The sequence below is a fragment of the Salvelinus fontinalis genome, chromosome 14 (genome assembly GCF_029448725.1).
Source record: "Salvelinus fontinalis isolate EN_2023a chromosome 14, ASM2944872v1, whole genome shotgun sequence".
Taxonomy (NCBI): Eukaryota; Metazoa; Chordata; class Actinopteri; order Salmoniformes; family Salmonidae; genus Salvelinus; species Salvelinus fontinalis.
The window spans coordinates 2,152,966-2,172,321 of record NC_074678.1 but is presented as its reverse complement, the minus strand read 5'-3'; the positions used below and the strand labels follow the sequence as shown (position 1 = coordinate 2,172,321).

The 19,356-nt window shown below is 40.6% G+C and overlaps 1 protein-coding gene across 2 annotated transcripts in view; it reads left to right on the top strand.

The window, feature by feature from the left end:
- Positions 1-19,356, top strand: part of ano8b (anoctamin 8b) — a 103,066-nt gene that overhangs the window by 26,408 nt on the left and 57,302 nt on the right. The window lies entirely within an intron of this gene.

The window sequence follows — 19,356 nt, the reverse complement described above, 5'->3', positions numbered from 1 at the left end:
TTCTACTCTACCCTCTACTCTAATGCCGTCTACTCTACCCTCTACTCTACCCTCTACTCTACCCTCTACTCTAATACCCTCTACTCTACCCTCTACTCTAATGCCTTCTACTCTACCCTCTACTCTAATGCCGTCTACTCTACCCTCTACTCTAATGCCGTCTACTCTACCCTCTCCTCTAATGCCGTCTACTCTACCCTCTACTCTAATGCCGTCTACTCTACCCTCTACTCTAATGCCGTCTACTCTACCCTCTACTCTAATGCCGTCTACTCTACCCTCTACTCTAGTGCCGTCTACTCTACCCTCTACTCTAATGCCGTCTACTCTACCCTCTACTCTAATGCCGTCTACTCTACCCTCTACTCTACCCTCTACTCTAATGCCGTCTACTCTACCCTCTACTCTAATGCCGTCTACTCTACCCTCTACTCTACCCTCTACTCTAATGCCGTCTACTCTACCCTCTACTCTAATGCCGTCTACTCTACCCTCTACTCTACCCTCTACTCTAATGCCGTCTACTCTACCCTCTACTCTAATGCCGTCTACTCTACCCTCTACTCTAATGCCGTCTATTCTACCCTCTACTCTACCCTCTACTCTAATGCCGTCTACTCTACCCTCTACTCTAATGCCGTCTACTTTACCCTCTACTCTAATGCCGTCTACTCTACCCTCTACTCTAATGCCGTCTACTCTACCCTCTACTCTAATGCCGTCTACTCTACCCTCTACTCTAATGCCGTCTACTCTACCCTCTACTCTAATGCCGTCTACTCTACCCTCTACTCTAATGCCTTCTACTCTACCCTCTACTCTAATGCCGTCTACTCTACCCTCTACTCTAATGTCTTCTACTCTACCCTCTACTCTAATGCCGTCTCGTCTACCCTCTACTCTAATGCCTTCTACTCTACCCTCTACTCTAATGCCGTCTACTCTACCCTCTACTCTACCCTCTACTCTAATACCCTCTACTCTACCCTCTACTCTAATGCCTTCTACTCTACCCTCTACTTTAATGCCTTCTACTCTACTCTCTACTCTAATGCCGTCTACTCTAATGCCGTCTACTCTACCCTCTACTCTAATGCCTTCTACTCTACTCTCTACTCTAATGCCGTCTACTCTAATGCCGTCTACTCTACCCTCTACTCTAATGCCGTCTACTCTAATGCCGTCTACTCTACCCTCTACTCTAATGCCTTCTACTCTACTCTCTACTCTAATGCCGTCTACTCTAATGCCGTCTACTCTACCCTCTACTCTAATGCCGTCTACTCTACCCTCTACTCTAATGCCGTCTACTCTACCCTCTACTCTAATGCCTTCTACTCTACCCTCTACTCTAATGCTGTCTACTCTAATGCCGTCTACTCTACCCTCTACTCTAATGCCTTCTACTCTACCCTCTACTCTAATGCCGTCTACTCTACCCTCTACTCTAATGCCGTCTACTCTACCCTCTACTCTACCCTCTACTCTAATGCCGTCTACTCTACCCTCTACTCTAATGCCGTCTACTCTACCCTCTACTCTAATGCCGTCTACTCTACCCTCTACTCTAATGCCTTCTACTCTACCCTCTACTCTAATGCCATCTACTCTAATGCCGTCTACTCTACCCTCTACTCTAATGCCTTCTACTCTACCCTCTACTCTAATGCCGTCTACTCTACCCTCTACTCTAATGCCGTCTACTCTACCCTCTACTCTACCCTCTACTCTAATGCCTTCTACTCTACCCTCTACTCTAATGCTGTCTACTCTACCCTCTACTCTAATGCCGTCTACTCTACCCTCTACTCTAATGCCGTCTACTCTACCCTCTACTCTAATGCCGTCTACTCTACCCTCTACTCTAATGCCGTCTACTCTACCCTCTACTCTAATGCCGTCTACTCTACCCTCTACTCTAATGCCTTCTACTCTACCCTCTACTCTAATGCCGTCTACTCTACCCTCTACTCTAATGTATTCTACTCTACCCTCTACTCTAATGCCGTCTACTCTACCCTCTACTCTAATGCCTTCTACTCTACCCTCTACTCTAATGCCGTCTACTCTACCCTCTACTCTAATGCCGTCTACTCTACCCTTTACTCTAATGCCGTCTACTCTACCCTCTACTCTAATGCCTTCTACTCTACCCTCTACTCTAATGCCGTCTACTCTACCCTCTACTCTAATGCCTTCTACTCTACCCTCTACTCTAATGCCTTCTACTCTACCCTCTACTCTAATGCCGTCTACTCTACCCTCTACTCTAATGCCGTCTACTCTACCCTCTACTCTAATGCCTTCTACTCTACCCTCTACTCTAATGCCTTCTACTCTACCCTCTACTCTAATGCCGTCTACTCTACCCTCTACTCTAATGCCGTCTACTCTACCCTCTACTCTAATGTCTTCTACTCTACCCTCTACTCTAATGTCTTCTACTCTACCCACTACTCTACCCTCTACTCTAATGCCGTCTACTCTACCCTCTACTCTAATGCCGTCTATTCTACCCTACCCTCTACTCTAATGCCGTCTACTCTACCCTCTACTCTAATACCCCCTACTCTACCCTCTATTCTACCCTCTACTCTAATGCCGTCTACTCTACCCTCTACTCTAATGCCGTCTACTCTACCCTCTACTCTAATGCCGTCTACTCTACCCTCTACTCTAATGCCGTCTCTCCTCTTTCTTTAAGCACCTTAAACATTCATGAGACTCTGTTACTGAGAGACTGCTGGATTCAGGAAGTCCTGCTCAGCTCCTTCGGTACCCCCGGTCGGGTTTCCTTACAAAGTTTGTGTTTTAGAAAAACACACCAAAAACCTCTAGCTTCTTTTTATGGACATTTTTTTTTCAACTGTATACCTTCCCTTCTTTTTCCTTGTGTATATCCAAGGTTGGGGTCAACGCAGATCAGACTGGGTAGGTTAGGGTCATGCAGATCAGACTGGGTAGGTTAGGGTCAACGCAGATCAGACTGGGTAGGTTAGGGTCAACACAGATCAGACTGGGTAGGTTAGGGTCAACGCAGATCAGACTGGGTAGGTTAGGGTTAACACAGATCAGACTGGGTAGGTTAGGGTCAACACAGATCAGACTGGGTAGGTTAGGGTCATTGCAGATCAGACTGGGTAGGTTAGGGTCAACGCAGATCAGACTGGGTAGGTTAGGGTTAACACAGATCAGACTGGGTAGGTTAGGGTTAACACAGATCAGACTGGGTAGGTTAGGATCAACGCAGATCAGACTGGGGAGGTTGGGGTCAACGCAGATCAGACTGAGGAGGTTAGGGTCATTGCAGATCAGACTGGGTAGGTCAGGGTCAACGCAGATCAGACTGGGTAGGTTAGGATCAACACAGATCAGACTGGGTAGGTTGGGATCAACACAGATCAGACTGGGTAGGTTAGGGTCAACGCAGATCAGACTGGGTAGGTCAGGGTCAATGCAGATCAGACTGGGGAGGTTAGGATCAACACAGATCAGACTGGGTAGGTTAGGGTCATTGCAGATCAGACTGGGTAGGTTAGGGTCATTGCAGATCAGACTGGGTAGGTTAGGGTCATTGCAGATGAGACTGGGGAGGTTAGGATCAATGCAGATCAGACTGGGTAGGTTAGGGTCAACGCAGATCAGACTGGGTAGGTTAGGGTCAATGCAGATCAGACTGGGTAGGTTAGGGTCAATGCAGATCAGACTGGGGAGGTTAGGATCAATGCAGATCAGACTGGGTAGGTTAGGGTCAATGCAGATCAGACTGGGTAGGTTAGGGTCAATGCAGATCAGACTGGGTAGGTTAGGGTCAACGCAGATAAGACTGGGTAGGTTGGGGTCAATGCAGATCAGACTGGGGAGGTTAGGATCAATACAGATCAGACTGGGTATGTTAGGGTCAATGCAGATCAGACTGGGTAGGTTAGGGTCATTGCAGATCAGACTGGGGAGGTTAGGATCAATACAGATCAGACTGGGTAGGTTAGGGTCAATGCAGATCAGACTGGGTAGGTTAGGGTCAATGCAGATCAGACTGGGTAGGTTAGGGTCAATGCAGATCAGACTGGGCAGGTTAGGGTCAACGCAGATCAGACTGGGTAGGTTAGGGTCAACGCAGATCAGACTGGGTAGGTTAGGGTCAACGCAGATCAGACTGGGTAGGTTGGGGTCAATGCAGATCAGACTGGGGAGGTTAGGATCAATACAGATCAGACTGGGTAGGTTAGGGTCAATGCAGATCAGACTGGGTAGGTTAGGATCAACGCAGATCAGACTGGGGAGGTTGGGGTCAAGGCAGTTCAGACTGGGGAGGTTAGGATCAACGCAGATCAGACTGGGGAGGTTGGGGTCATGCAGATCAGACTGGGTAGGTTGGGGTTAGCGCAGATCAGACTGGGTAGGTTAGACTGGGTAGGTTAGGGTCAATGCAGATCAGACTGGGTAGGTTAGGATCAATGCAGATCAGACTGGGGAGGTTAGGATCAACGCAGATCAGACTGGGTAGGTTGGGGTCATGCAGATCAGACTGGGGAGGTTAGGGTCAGTGTATATACAGTACAGTGTTGTGTACAGTGTTATATACAGGACAGTATTATATACAGCACGAATACAGTACAGTGTTATGTACAGTACAGTGTTATCTACAGTACAGTGTTATATGCAGTACAGTGTTATCTACAGTACAGTGTTATCTACAGTACAGTGTTATATGCAGTACAGTGTTATATACAGTACAGTGTTATATACAGTACAGTGTTATATACAGTACGGTGTTATCTACAGTACAGTGGTATATGCAGTACATTGTTACATACAGTACAGTGTTATCTACAGTACAGTGTTATCTACAGTACAGTGTTATATACAGTACAGTGTTGTGTACAGTACAGTGTTATATACAGTACAGTGTTGTATACAGTGTTATCTACAGTGTTATATACAGTGTTATAGACAGTGTTATGTACAGTACAGTGTTATCTACAGTACAGTGTTATATACAGTACAGTGTTGTATACAGTGTTATCTACAGTGTTATATACAGTGTTATGTACAGTACAGTGTTATCTACAGTGTTGTGTACAGTACAGTGTTGTATACAGTGTTATCTACAGTGTTATATACAGTGTTATGTACAGTACAGTGTTGTCTACAGTGTTGTGTACAGTACAGTGTTGTATACAGTGTTATCTACAGTGTTATATACAGTGTTATAGACAGTGTTATGTACAGTACAGTGTTATCTACAGTACAGTGTTATATACAGTACAGTGTTGTATACAGTGTTATCTACAGTGTTATATACAGTGTTATGTACAGTACAGTGTTATATGCAGTACAGTGTTATATACAGTACAGTGTTGTATACAGTGTTATCTACAGTGTTATATACAGTACAGTGTTGTATACAGTGTTATCTACAGTGTTATATACAGTACAGTGTTGTATACAGTGTTATCTACAGTGTTATATACAGTGTTATATACAGTGTTATGTACAGTACAGTGTTATATGCAGTACAGTGTTGTATACAGTACAGTGTTGTATACAGTGTTATCTACAGTGTTATATACAGTACAGTGTTGTATACAGTGTTATCTACAGTGTTATATACAGTGTTATATACAGTGTTATGTACAGTACAGTGTTATCTACAGTACAGTGTTGTATACAGTACAGTGTTGTATACAGTACAGTGTTGTGTACAGTACAGTGTTGTATACAGTGTTATCTACAGTGTTGTATACAGTGTTATCTACAGTGTTATATACAGTGTTATATACAGTGTTATGTACAGTACAGTGTTATCTACAGTACAGTGTTATATGCAGTACAGTGTTATGTACAGTACAGTGTTATCTACAGTACAGTGTTATATGCAGTACAGTGTTATCTACAGTACAGTGTTATATGCAGTACAGTGTTATGTACAGTACAGTGTTATATGCAGTACAGTGTTATGTACAGTACAGTGTTGTATACAGTACAGTGTTGTGTACAGTGTTGTATACAGTACAGTGTTATCTACAGTACAGTGTTATATGCAGTACAGTGTTATGTACAGTACAGTGTTATCTACAGTCCAGTGTTGTATACAGTACAGTGTTGTATACAGTGTTATCTACAGTACAGTGTTACATACAGTACAGTGTTGTATACAGTACAGTGTTGTATACAGTGTTGTTTACAGTACAGTGTTATCTACAGTACAGTGTTATATACAGTACAGTGTTACATACAGTACAGTGTTGTATACAGTACAGTGTTGTATACAGTGTTATCTACAGTACAGTGTTATATACAGTACAGTGTTACATACAGTACAGTGTTATATACAGGGTTATCTACAGTACAGTGTTATATACAGTACAGTGTTACATACAGTACAGTGTTGTATACAGTACAGTGTTGTATACAGTGTTGTTTACAGTACAGTGTTATCTACAGTACAGTGTTATCTACAGTACAGTGTTATATACAGTACAGTGTTATATACAGTACAGTGTTGTTTACAGTACAGTGTTATCTACAGTACAGTGTTATATACAGTACAGTGTTACATACAGTACAGTGCTGTATACAGTGTTGTCTACAGTGTTATATACAGTACAGTGTTATATACAGTACAGTGTTATATACAGTACAGTGTTACATACAGTACAGTGTTGTATACAGTGTTATCTACAGTACAGTGTTATATACAGTACAGTGTTACATACAGTACAGTGTTGTATACAGTGTTATCTACAGTACAGTGTTATATACAGTACAGTGTTACATACAGTACAGTGTTGTATACAGTACAGTGTTACATACAGTACAGTGTTATATACAGTACGGTGTTGTTTACAGTACAGTGTTATCTACAGTACAGTGTTATATACAGTACAGTGTTACATACAGTACAGTGTTATATACAGTACAGTGTTACATACAGTACAGTGTTATATACAGTACAGTGTTACATACAGTACAGTGTTATATACAGTACGGTGTTGTTTACAGTACAGTGTTATCTACAGTACAGTGTTATATACAGTACAGTGTTACATACAGTACAGTGTTACATACAGTACAGTGTTACATACAGTACAGTGTTATCTACAGTACAGTGTTATATACAGTACAGCGTTACATACAGTACAGTGTTATATACAGTACAGTGTTGTATACAGTACAGTGTTATCTACAGTACAGTGTTGTATACAGTGTTATCTACAGTACAGTGTTATATACAGTACAGTGTTATATACAGTACAGTGTTGTATACAGTACAGTGTTGTATACAGTACGGTGTTATCTACAGTACAGTGTTATCTACAGTACAGTTTTATCTACAGTACAGTGTTGTGTACAGTACAGTGTTACATACAGTGTTATCTACAGTACAGTGTTATATACAGTACAGTGTTATATACAGTACAGTGTTGTATACAGTACAGTGTTGTATACAGTACAGTGTTATATACAGTACGGTGTTATCTACAGTACAGTGTTATCTACAGTACAGTGTTTTGTACAGTACAGTGTTGTATACAGTGTTATATACAGTACAGTGTTATATACAGTACAGTGTTATCTACAGTACAGTGTTGTATACAGTGTTATCTACAGTACAGTGTTATATACAGTACAGTGTTATATACAGTACAGTGTTGTATACAGTACAGTGTTGTATACAGTACAGTGTTATATACAGTACAGTGTTGTATACAGTACAGTGTTGTCTACAGTACAGTGTTATCTACAGTACAGTGTTGTGTACAGTACAGTGTTACATACAGTACAGTGTTATCTACAGTACAGTGTTATCTACAGTACAGTGTTATCTACAGTACAGTGTTATCTACAGTACAGTGTTATCTACAGTGTTATCTACAGTGTTATCTACAGTACAGTGTTATCTACAGTACAGTGTTATATACAGTGTTATCTACAGTACAGTGTTATCTACAGTACAGTGTTATCTACAGTGTTATCTACAGTACAGTGTTATCTACAGTACAGTGTTATCTACAGTGTTATCTACAGTACAGTGTTATCTACAGTACAGTGTTATCTACAGTACAGTGTTGTGTACAGTACAGTGTTACATACAGTACAGTGTTATATACAGTACAGTGTTATATACAGTACAGTGTTGTATACAGTACAGTGTTATCTACAGTGTTATCTACAGTGTTATCTACAGTACAGTGTTACATACAGTACAGTGTTATATACAGTACAGTGTTATCTACAGTACAGTGTTATCTACAGTGTTATCTTTAGTGTTATCTACAGTACAGTGTTACATACAGTACAGTGTTGTATACAGTGTTGTATACAGTGTTATCTACAGTACAGTGTTATATACAGTACAGTGTTACATACAGTACAGTGTTATATACAGGGTTATCTACAGTACAGTGTTATATACAGTACAGTGTTACATACAGTACAGTGTTGTATACAGTACAGTGTTGTATACAGTGTTGTTTACAGTACAGTGTTATCTACAGTACAGTGTTATCTACAGTACAGTGTTATATACAGTACAGTGTTATATACAGTACAGTGTTGTTTACAGTACAGTGTTATCTACAGTACAGTGTTATATACAGTACAGTGTTACATACAGTACAGTGCTGTATACAGTGTTGTCTACAGTGTTATATACAGTACAGTGTTATATACAGTACAGTGTTATATACAGTACAGTGTTACATACAGTACAGTGTTGTATACAGTGTTATCTACAGTACAGTGTTATATACAGTACAGTGTTACATACAGTACAGTGTTGTATACAGTGTTATCTACAGTACAGTGTTATATACAGTACAGTGTTACATACAGTACAGTGTTGTATACAGTACAGTGTTACATACAGTACAGTGTTATATACAGTACGGTGTTGTTTACAGTACAGTGTTATCTACAGTACAGTGTTATATACAGTACAGTGTTACATACAGTACAGTGTTATATACAGTACAGTGTTACATACAGTACAGTGTTATATACAGTACAGTGTTACATACAGTACAGTGTTATATACAGTACGGTGTTGTTTACAGTACAGTGTTATCTACAGTACAGTGTTATATACAGTACAGTGTTACATACAGTACAGTGTTACATACAGTACAGTGTTACATACAGTACAGTGTTATCTACAGTACAGTGTTATATACAGTACAGCGTTACATACAGTACAGTGTTATATACAGTACAGTGTTGTATACAGTACAGTGTTATCTACAGTACAGTGTTGTATACAGTGTTATCTACAGTACAGTGTTATATACAGTACAGTGTTATATACAGTACAGTGTTGTATACAGTACAGTGTTGTATACAGTACGGTGTTATCTACAGTACAGTGTTATCTACAGTACAGTGTTATCTACAGTACAGTGTTGTGTACAGTACAGTGTTACATACAGTGTTATCTACAGTACAGTGTTATATACAGTACAGTGTTATATACAGTACAGTGTTGTATACAGTACAGTGTTGTATACAGTACAGTGTTATATACAGTACGGTGTTATCTACAGTACAGTGTTATCTACAGTACAGTGTTTTGTACAGTACAGTGTTGTATACAGTGTTATATACAGTACAGTGTTATATACAGTACAGTGTTATCTACAGTACAGTGTTGTATACAGTGTTATCTACAGTACAGTGTTATATACAGTACAGTGTTATATACAGTACAGTGTTGTATACAGTACAGTGTTGTATACAGTACAGTGTTATATACAGTACAGTGTTGTATACAGTACAGTGTTGTCTACAGTACAGTGTTATCTACAGTACAGTGTTGTGTACAGTACAGTGTTACATACAGTACAGTGTTATATACAGTACAGTGTTATCTACAGTACAGTGTTATCTACAGTACAGTGTTATCTACAGTACAGTGTTATCTACAGTACAGTGTTATCTACAGTGTTATCTACAGTGTTATCTACAGTACAGTGTTATCTACAGTACAGTGTTATATACAGTGTTATCTACAGTACAGTGTTATCTACAGTACAGTGTTATCTACAGTGTTATCTACAGTACAGTGTTATCTACAGTACAGTGTTATCTACAGTGTTATCTACAGTACAGTGTTATCTACAGTACAGTGTTATCTACAGTACAGTGTTGTGTACAGTACAGTGTTACATACAGTACAGTGTTATATACAGTACAGTGTTATATACAGTACAGTGTTGTATACAGTACAGTGTTATCTACAGTGTTATCTACAGTGTTATCTACAGTACAGTGTTACATACAGTACAGTGTTATATACAGTACAGTGTTATCTACAGTACAGTGTTATCTACAGTGTTATCTACAGTGTTATCTACAGTACAGTGTTACATACAGTACAGTGTTGTATACAGTGTTGTCTACAGTGTTATCTACAGTACAGTGTTATATACAGTACAGTGTTATCTACAGTGTTATCTACAGTGTTATCTACAGTACAGTGTTATCTACAGTACAGTGTTATCTACAGTGTTATCTACAGTGTTATCTACAGTACAGTGTTATCTACAGTACAGTGTTATCTACAGTACAGTGTTATCTACAGTACAGTGTTATCTACAGTGTTGTCTACAGTGTTATCTACAGTACAGTGTTACATACAGTACAGTGTTGTATACAGTGTTGTTTACAGTACAGTGTTGTCTACAGTGTTATCTACAGTGCAGTGTTATATACAGTACAGTGTTACATACAGTACAGTGTTGTATACAGTGTTGTTTACAGTACAGTGTTATATACAGTACAATGTTATATACAGTACAGTGTTACATACAGTACAGTGTTACATACAGTACAGTGTTGTATACAGTACAGTGGTGTTTACAGTACAGTGTTATCTACAGTGTTGTCTACAGTACAGTGTTGTATACAGTGTTATCTACAGTACAGTGTTATATACAGTACAGTGTTATATACAGTGTTGTCTACAGTACAGTGTTGTGTACAGTACAGTGTTATATACAGTACAGTGTTGTATACAGTACAGTGGTGTTTACAGTACAGTGTTATCTACAGTGTTGTCTACAGTACAGTGTTGTGTACAGTACAGTGTTACATACAGTACAGTGTTATCTACAGTACAGTGTTGTATACAGTGTTATCTACAGTGTTGTATACAGTGTTATATACAGTACAGTGTTATATACAGTACACTGTTGTCTACAGTGTTGTCTACAGTGTTATCTACAGTGTTATCTACAGTGTTGTCTACAGTACAGTGTTATCTACAGTGTTGTCTACAGTACAGTGTTATCTACAGTGTTATCTACAGTGTTATCTACAGTACAGTGTTATCTACAGTGTTATCTACAGTGTTGTCTACAGTGTTATCTACAGTGTTATCTACAGTACAGTGTTATCTACAGTGTTGTCTACAGTACAGTGTTATATACAGTACAGTGTTATCTACAGTGTTATCTACAGTGTTATCTACAGTGTTATCTACAGTACAGTGTTATCTACAGTACAGTGTTATCTACAGTGTTATCTACAGTACAGTGTTATCTACAGTACAGTGTTATCTACAGTGTTATCTACAGTACAGTGTTATCTACAGTACAGTGTTATCTACAGTGTTATCTACAGTGTTGTCTACAGTACAGTGTTATCTACAGTACAGTGTTATCTACAGTGTTATCTACAGTGTTATCTACAGTACAGTGTTATCTACAGTGTTATCTACAGTGTTATCTACAGTACAGTGTTATCTACAGTACAGTGTTATCTACAGTACAGTGTTATATACAGTACAGTGTTACATAAAGTACAGTGTTGTCTACAGTGTTATCTACAGTGTTATCTACAGTGCAGTGTTATCTACAGTACAGTGTTACATACAGTACAGTGTTGTATACAGTGTTATCTACAGTACAGTGTTATCTACAGTGTTGTCTACAGTGTTATCTACAGTGTTATCTACAGTACAGTGTTATCTACAGTACAGTGTTATCTACAGTACAGTGTTACATACAGTACAGTGTTGTCTACAGTACAGTGTTGTATACAGTGTTATCTACAGTACAGTGTTATCTACAGTACAGTGTTACATACAGTACAGTGTTGTCTACAGTACAGTGTTGTATACAGTACAGTGTTATCTACAGTGTTATCTACAGTGTTATCTACAGTGTTATCTACAGTACAGTGTTATCTACAGTACAGTGTTATCTACAGTGTTATCTACAGTACAGTGTTATCTACAGTACAGTGTTATCTACAGTGTTATCTACAGTACAGTGTTATCTACAGTACAGTGTTATCTACAGTGTTATCTACAGTGTTGTCTACAGTACAGTGTTATCTACAGTGTTGTCTACAGTGTTATCTACAGTGTTGTCTACAGTACAGTGTTATCTACAGTACAGTGTTATCTACAGTGTTATCTACAGTACAGTGTTATCTACAGTGTTATCTACAGTACAGTGTTATCTACAGTGTTGTCTACAGTGTTATCTACAGTACAGTGTTGTCTACAGTGTTGTCTACAGTACAGTGTTGTCTACAGTGTTGTCTACAGTACAGTGTTATCTACAGTGTTATTTACAGTACAGTGTTATCTACAGTGTTATCTACAGTGTTATCTACAGTGTTATCTACAGTACAGTGTTGTCTACAGTGTTATCTACAGTACAGTGTTATCTACAGTGTTATCTACAGTACAGTGTTATCTACAGTGTTATCTACAGTGTTATCTACAGTACAGTGTTATCTACAGTACAGTGTTGTCTACAGTGTTATCTACAGTACAGTGTTATCTACAGTGTTATCTACAGTACAGTGTTATCTACAGTGTTATCTACAGTGTTATATACAGTACAGTGTTATCTACAGTGTTGTCTACAGTACAGTGTTGTCTACAGTACAGTGTTGTATACAGTGTTATCTACAGTGTTGTGTACAGTACAGTGTTGTATACAGTACAGTGTTATATACAGTACAGTGTTATCTACAGTGTTGTCTACAGTACAGTGTTGTCTACAGTACAGTGTTGTATACAGTGTTGTCTACAGTGTTATCTACAGTACAGTGTTATATACAGTGTTGTCTACAGTGTTGTCTACAGTGTTGTCTACAGTGTTATCTACAGTACAGTGTTGTCTACAGTGTTGTCTACAGTACAGTGTTATATACAGTGTTATCTACAGTGTTATATACAGTACAGTGTTATCTACAGTACAGTGTTATATACAGTACAGTGTTGTCTACAGTGTTATCTACAGTGTTATATACAGTACAGTGTTATCTACAGTACAGTGTTATATACAGTACAGTGTTGTATACAGTGTTGTCTACAGTGTTATCTACAGTACAGTGTTATATACAGTACAGTGTTATCTACAGTACAGTGTTGTATGCAGTGTTATCTACAGTGTTGTCTACAGTTCAGTGTTATATACAGTGTTGTCTAAGGATATCTCACCTGTTTAGTTCTTGAACGTCCATTTGTTTGGACAGAATATACTGTTGTTAAACTAGCTCAGATGAGTGAAAGGCTTTAATGGCTTTAATAAAAAAGACCCCCGTCTCACACAAAATAGCCTACAATACTGTTCAATCTCCTCTCGCTATCTCTATCATTTGGCCTTGTCTCGCTCTGGCTCCTGGCTATTGGTTTTGTTGTCACATAAAGTCATTGTTAAAACGTAACAGACCAGTCCTTATTGCCCGTCTCTGCGGCTGATAATGAGTTGTGATACATCTACCACACAGTCATTCATCAGGACAGGGAAAGTGACACGGTCTCTCTTCTCACCAGACGTAGAAAGAGAATCTATTCCTAAGCTGGATGAAGTCACTACTAGACAGTCCTTAATGTCTTCCAATTTGAGAATACACAGAGCTGGTCAAATTATTACTGGAACATTTATTCTGATAAATACCACAAAAAATCCATGAAAAATTATAAACCAAATCAATATGTATAGCAGTTTAGAGCTAAATGGTGGTTTCTACCCTGTCTTCTCTCTGGGGGGGGGGGGGGGGGGGCTGTCTTCTCTCTGGGGGTGGCTCTGTCTTCTCTCTGTGGGGGGCTGTCTTCTCTCTGGGGGGGGCTGTCTTCTCTCTGGGGATGGCTCTGTCTTCTCTCTGGGGGTGGCTCTGTCTTCTCTCTGGGGGGGCTCTGTCTTCTCTCTGGGGGGGCTCTGTCTTCTCTCTGGGGGTGGGGGGGGGGGGGTGGCTCTGTCTTCTCTCTGGGGGGGGTGGCTCTGTCTTCTCTCTGGGGGTGGCTCTGTCTTCTCTCTGGGGGTGGCTCTGTCTTCTTTCTGGGGGTGGCTCTGTCTTCTCTCTGGGGGGGCTCTGTCTTCTCTCTGGGGGGGGGGCTCTGTCTTCTCTCTGGGGGTGGCTCTGTCTTCTCTGTGGGGGGGGCACTGTCTTCTCTCTGTGGGGGGCTCTGTCTTCTCTCTGGGGATGGCTCTGTCTTCTCTCTGGGGGTGGCTCTGTCTTCTCTCTGGGGGGGCTCTGTCATCTCTCTGGGGGGCTCTGTCTTCTCTCTGGGGGTGGGGGGGGTGGCTCTGTCTTCTCTCTGGGGGGGGGGTGGATCTGTCTTCTCTCTGGGGGGGGCTGTCTTCTCTCTGGGGGGGGCTGTCTTCTCTCTGGGGATGGCTCTGTCTTCTCTCTGGGGGTGGCTCTGTCTTCTCTCTGGGGGTGGCTCTGTCTTCTCTCTGGGGGTGGCTCTGTCTTCTCTCTGGGGGTGGCTCTGTCTTCTTTCTGGGGGTGGCTCTGTCTTCTCTCTGGGGGGGCTCTGTCTTCTCTCTGGGGGTGTCTCTGTCTTCTCTGTGGGGGGGGGGTGGCTCTGTCTTCTCTCTGGGGGGGGGGGGGGGGGGGCTCTGTCTTCTCTCTGGGGGGGGGGGGGGGGGGAGAATGATGAACAACCAACTGTAGGCTACATGTGTGCACTGTGGATGCAGAGGCTTGACCACTTTGACCAATCTCAATGTTGAAAAAGAATCCCCAGGAGTTCCAATCTAGTCTTATAAACAGCATGAGAAGCTGCCTGTTCACAACCACAGTCTTTAAAGGCACATCACAGTGGACCAGGCGGTGCAGTCTGAGTACACACACCTGAAACGTCCTGGAGAGAGAGCTGTCCAGAGCCTCTATCTCTGGGATTCCAGGAAGAAGACATGTGCATCTTTTTCCTACGCTTCTCCCTCCCGTGCATCTCCACCATCAATGGATTTACAGAATTTGTTGACAGTAGAGGAGAACAGTACAGTGATTCTTCAACGCCGATACCGATGCCGATTATTGGAGGACCAAAAAAAGCCGATACCGATTAATCGGCCGTTTTTAAAAATGTATTTGTAATAACGACAATTACAACAATACTGAATGAACACTTATTTTAACTTAATATAATACATCGATAAAATCCATTTAGCCTCAAATAAATAATAAAACATGTTCAATTTGGTTTAAATAATGCAAAAACAAAGTCTTGGAGAAGAAAGTAAAAGTGCAATATGTGCCATGTAAGAAAGCTAACGTTTAAGTTCCTTGCTCAGAACATGAGAACATATGAAAGCTGGTGGTTCCTTTTAACATGAGTCTTCAATATTCCCAGGTAAGAAGTTTTAGGTTGTAGTTATTATAGGAATTTTAGGACTATTTATCTCTATACCATTTGTATTTCATATACCTTTGACTATTGGATGTTCTTATAGGCACTTTAGTATTGCCAGTGTAACAATATAGCTTCCGTCCCTCTCCTCGATCCTACCTGGGCTCGAACCAGGAACACATCGACAACAGCCACCCTCGAAGCAGTGTTACCCATGCAGAGCAAGGGGAACAACCACTCCAAGTCTCAGAGCGAGTGACGTTTGAAACGCTATTAGCGCGCACCCCGCTAACTAGCTAACCATTTCACATCGGTTACACCAGCCTAATCTCGGGAGTTGATAGGCTTGAATTCATAAACAGCAGAGCTGCTGGCAAAATGCACGAAAGTGCTGTTTGAATGAATGCTTACGGGCCTGCTGGTGCATACCATCGCTCAGTCAGACTGCTCTATCAAATCATCGACTTAATTATAACATAATAACACACAGAAATACGAGCCTTAGGTCATTAATATGGTCGAATCCGGAAACTATCATCTCGAAAACAAAACGTTTATTCTTTCAGTGAAGTACGGAACTGTTCCGTATTTTATCTAACGGGTGGCATCCATAAGTCTAAATATTCCTGTTACATTGCACAACCTTCAATGTTATGTCATAATTACGTACAATTCTGGCAAATTAGGCGGCCCAAACTGTTGCATATACCCTGACTCTGCGTGCAATGAACGCAAGAGAATTGACACAATTTCACCTGGTTAATATTGCCTGGTAACCTGGATTTCTTTTAGCTAAATATGCAGGTTTAAAAATATATACTTCTGTGTATTGATTTTAAGAAAGGCATTGATGTTTATGGTTAGGTACACATTGGAGCAACGATACGCACCGCATCGATTATATGCAACGCAGGACACGCTAGATAAACTAGTAATATCATCAACCATGTGTAGTTAACTAGTGATTATGATTAATTGATTGATTGTTTTTTATAAGATACGTTTAATGCTAGCTAGCAACTTACCTTGGCTTACTGCATTCGCGTAACAGGCGGGTTCCTCGTGGAGTACAATGTAATCAGGTGATTAGAGCGTTGGACTAGTGACCGTAAGGTTGCAAGATTGAATCCCCGAGCTGACAAGGTAAAAATCTGTTGTTCTGCCCCTGAACAAGGTAGTTAACCCACCATTCCTAGGCCGTCATTGAAAATAAGAATGTGTTCTTAACTGACTTGCCTAGTTAAATAAAGGTGTAAAAAAAGTATTTTAAACATCGTCCAAATCGGTGTCCAAAAATACAGATTTCCGATTGTAATGAAAACTTGAAATCGTCCCTAATTAATCGGCCATTTCGATTAATCGGTCGACCTCTAATTGTGAGTGTAGCGAAATGCTTATGCTTCTAGATCTGACAGTGCAGCAGTATCTAACAGATCATATCTAACAATTCCACAACAAAACCTAATACACACAATCGAGTAAAGGAATGGGATGAGAATATATACATATATGGATGAGCAGTGACAGAGTGGCTAAGATGCAATAGATAGTAAACAATAGATAGTGAAGGATACAGTATACAGTATATACATATGAGATAAGTAATGTGAGATATGTAAACATTCTTAAAGTGACATTATTAAAGTGACTAGTGTTCCATTTATTAAAGTGGCCAATGATATCAAGTCTGTAGGTAGGCAGCCGCTTCTCTGTGCTAGTGATGGCTGTTTAACAATCTGATGGCCTTGAGTGTCACGTTCGTCGTAGTGAGGAGACCAAAGCGCAGCGTGATGTGAATACATATTTTAATACAAGACGACTGAACACGAAGAACACTAACAAACTATACAAAATAACAAGCGGACGTGAACGCTATAAACACGGACATGCAACATCAACATAGACAATAACCCACAAACCAAACTGTAAAATGGCAACCTAAATAGGATCCCCAATCAGAGACAACGATAAACAGCTGCCTCTGATTGGGAACCAATCTAGGCCACCATAGACCTACATAATGCCTAGACTACACACACACACACCTAGACATACCCAAAACCCTAGACAAGACAAAAACACATACCACCCTCGTCACACCCTGACCTGACCAAAATAATAAAGAAAACAAAGATAACTAAGGTCAGAGCGTGACATTGAGATAGAAGCTGTTTTTCAATCTCTGTCCCAGCTTTGATGCACCTGTACAGAAGTCGCCTTCTGGGTGGTAGCGGGGTGAACAGGCAGTGGCTCGGGTGGTTATTGATCTTTTTGGCCTTCCTGTGACATCGGGTGGTGTAGATGTCCTGGAGGGCAGGTAGTTTCCCCCCGGTGATGCGTTATGGGTGGTGCAGTTACCGTACCGGGCGGTGATACTCTTGATTGTGATGCTCTCGATTGTGCACCTGTAAAAGTTAGTGAGGGTTTCCGGTGACGAGCCACATTTTTTCAGCCTCCTGAGGTTGAAGAGGCATTGTTGCGCCTTCTTCACCACGCTGTCTGTGTGTGTGGATCATTTCAGTTTGTCGGTGATGTGTACACCAAGGAACTTAAAACTTTCCACCTTCTCCACTGTGGTACCGTCGATGTGGATAGGGCGGTGCTCCCTCTGCTGTTTCCTGTCCACGATCCTAATTTAGCGAAGGGGTCTGAATACTTTCTGAATGCACTGTGTACCACATAGTCACAGGCCTATTAGGCTATACTTCAAATGATTGTTGTTTGTTCCTGAACTGGCCGAATGACATCTCCTTCAGCACCACCCGTTGGGGTAGCGAGAACACTGGGCGGCATCCTTACCTTTTACTAATTAAAGCGAAATTAGTGTCCACATCTCTTCCAAATGAACCTCTTCTGTGAACGGCTGTATTAATCATGTAGAGCAATAGTGGACCTAATTGATTCCAAAATGTTAAATAGGCCTCAGGAGGAGTAACCACCCATCCAGGTGATTTGCCTTTATTCATGTATTTTAAGCGATTGTAATGTGTAATGTGTAATTTGTAATGTCCAATGCAGGTTTGATTCTCATTGAGAGAGATTTGGGCTCTCTGCTTTTTGGACATCAGTGCACGATCCTGGCTGTCCTTTCAGCACCACGAAGGGCGTTCCAATCGCTTAAAATAACCCTGATCAAGATCTGTTTCCTCCACCTAATAGTCCCTACTCATCACTTTTTATCATTATTACAAATAGAAGATGATCAATTCTCACTTTACTCGTTTACTAAAGTTAGATCAAAGCTGCATAAATGTCTCGCAAGATCACATAAGGATTCATTAGCATTTTACATAACAGAACCTGAATATAATAGCATACCGTAGTAGCCTATAGCGATACTGCGACACCAAAAACACTTCCTCATTTCTAATGACATTTTTTGATGGTTAGCTGAAGTTCAATAGTAAAAAATATATATATATATATAATATCATTGTTATATGCTTTGATTGAAACAAAATACAAGAAAGGCTATAAAGTGCGTTAACCCCATCTGCTCTAATTCACTCACCAGACAGTTCAATAAGATCTGAATACAAATCCCCATGAAACTGACGGAGAGCAAATGATTGGTGTGCAGATACAGTTTGGACGCTTCACCGGTATCTAATTATCATTCACGATTGACAGGGATGATGGCCTATTTTGAAATGAGATACGCCTAACTTGGTGATTGAGAGTATTAACAGCAGAACATGTTTTTGAGACAATATGTGTTGGCCTAGGCAGACGTTGCGATTGGAGGATGTATTTTATGCATATTC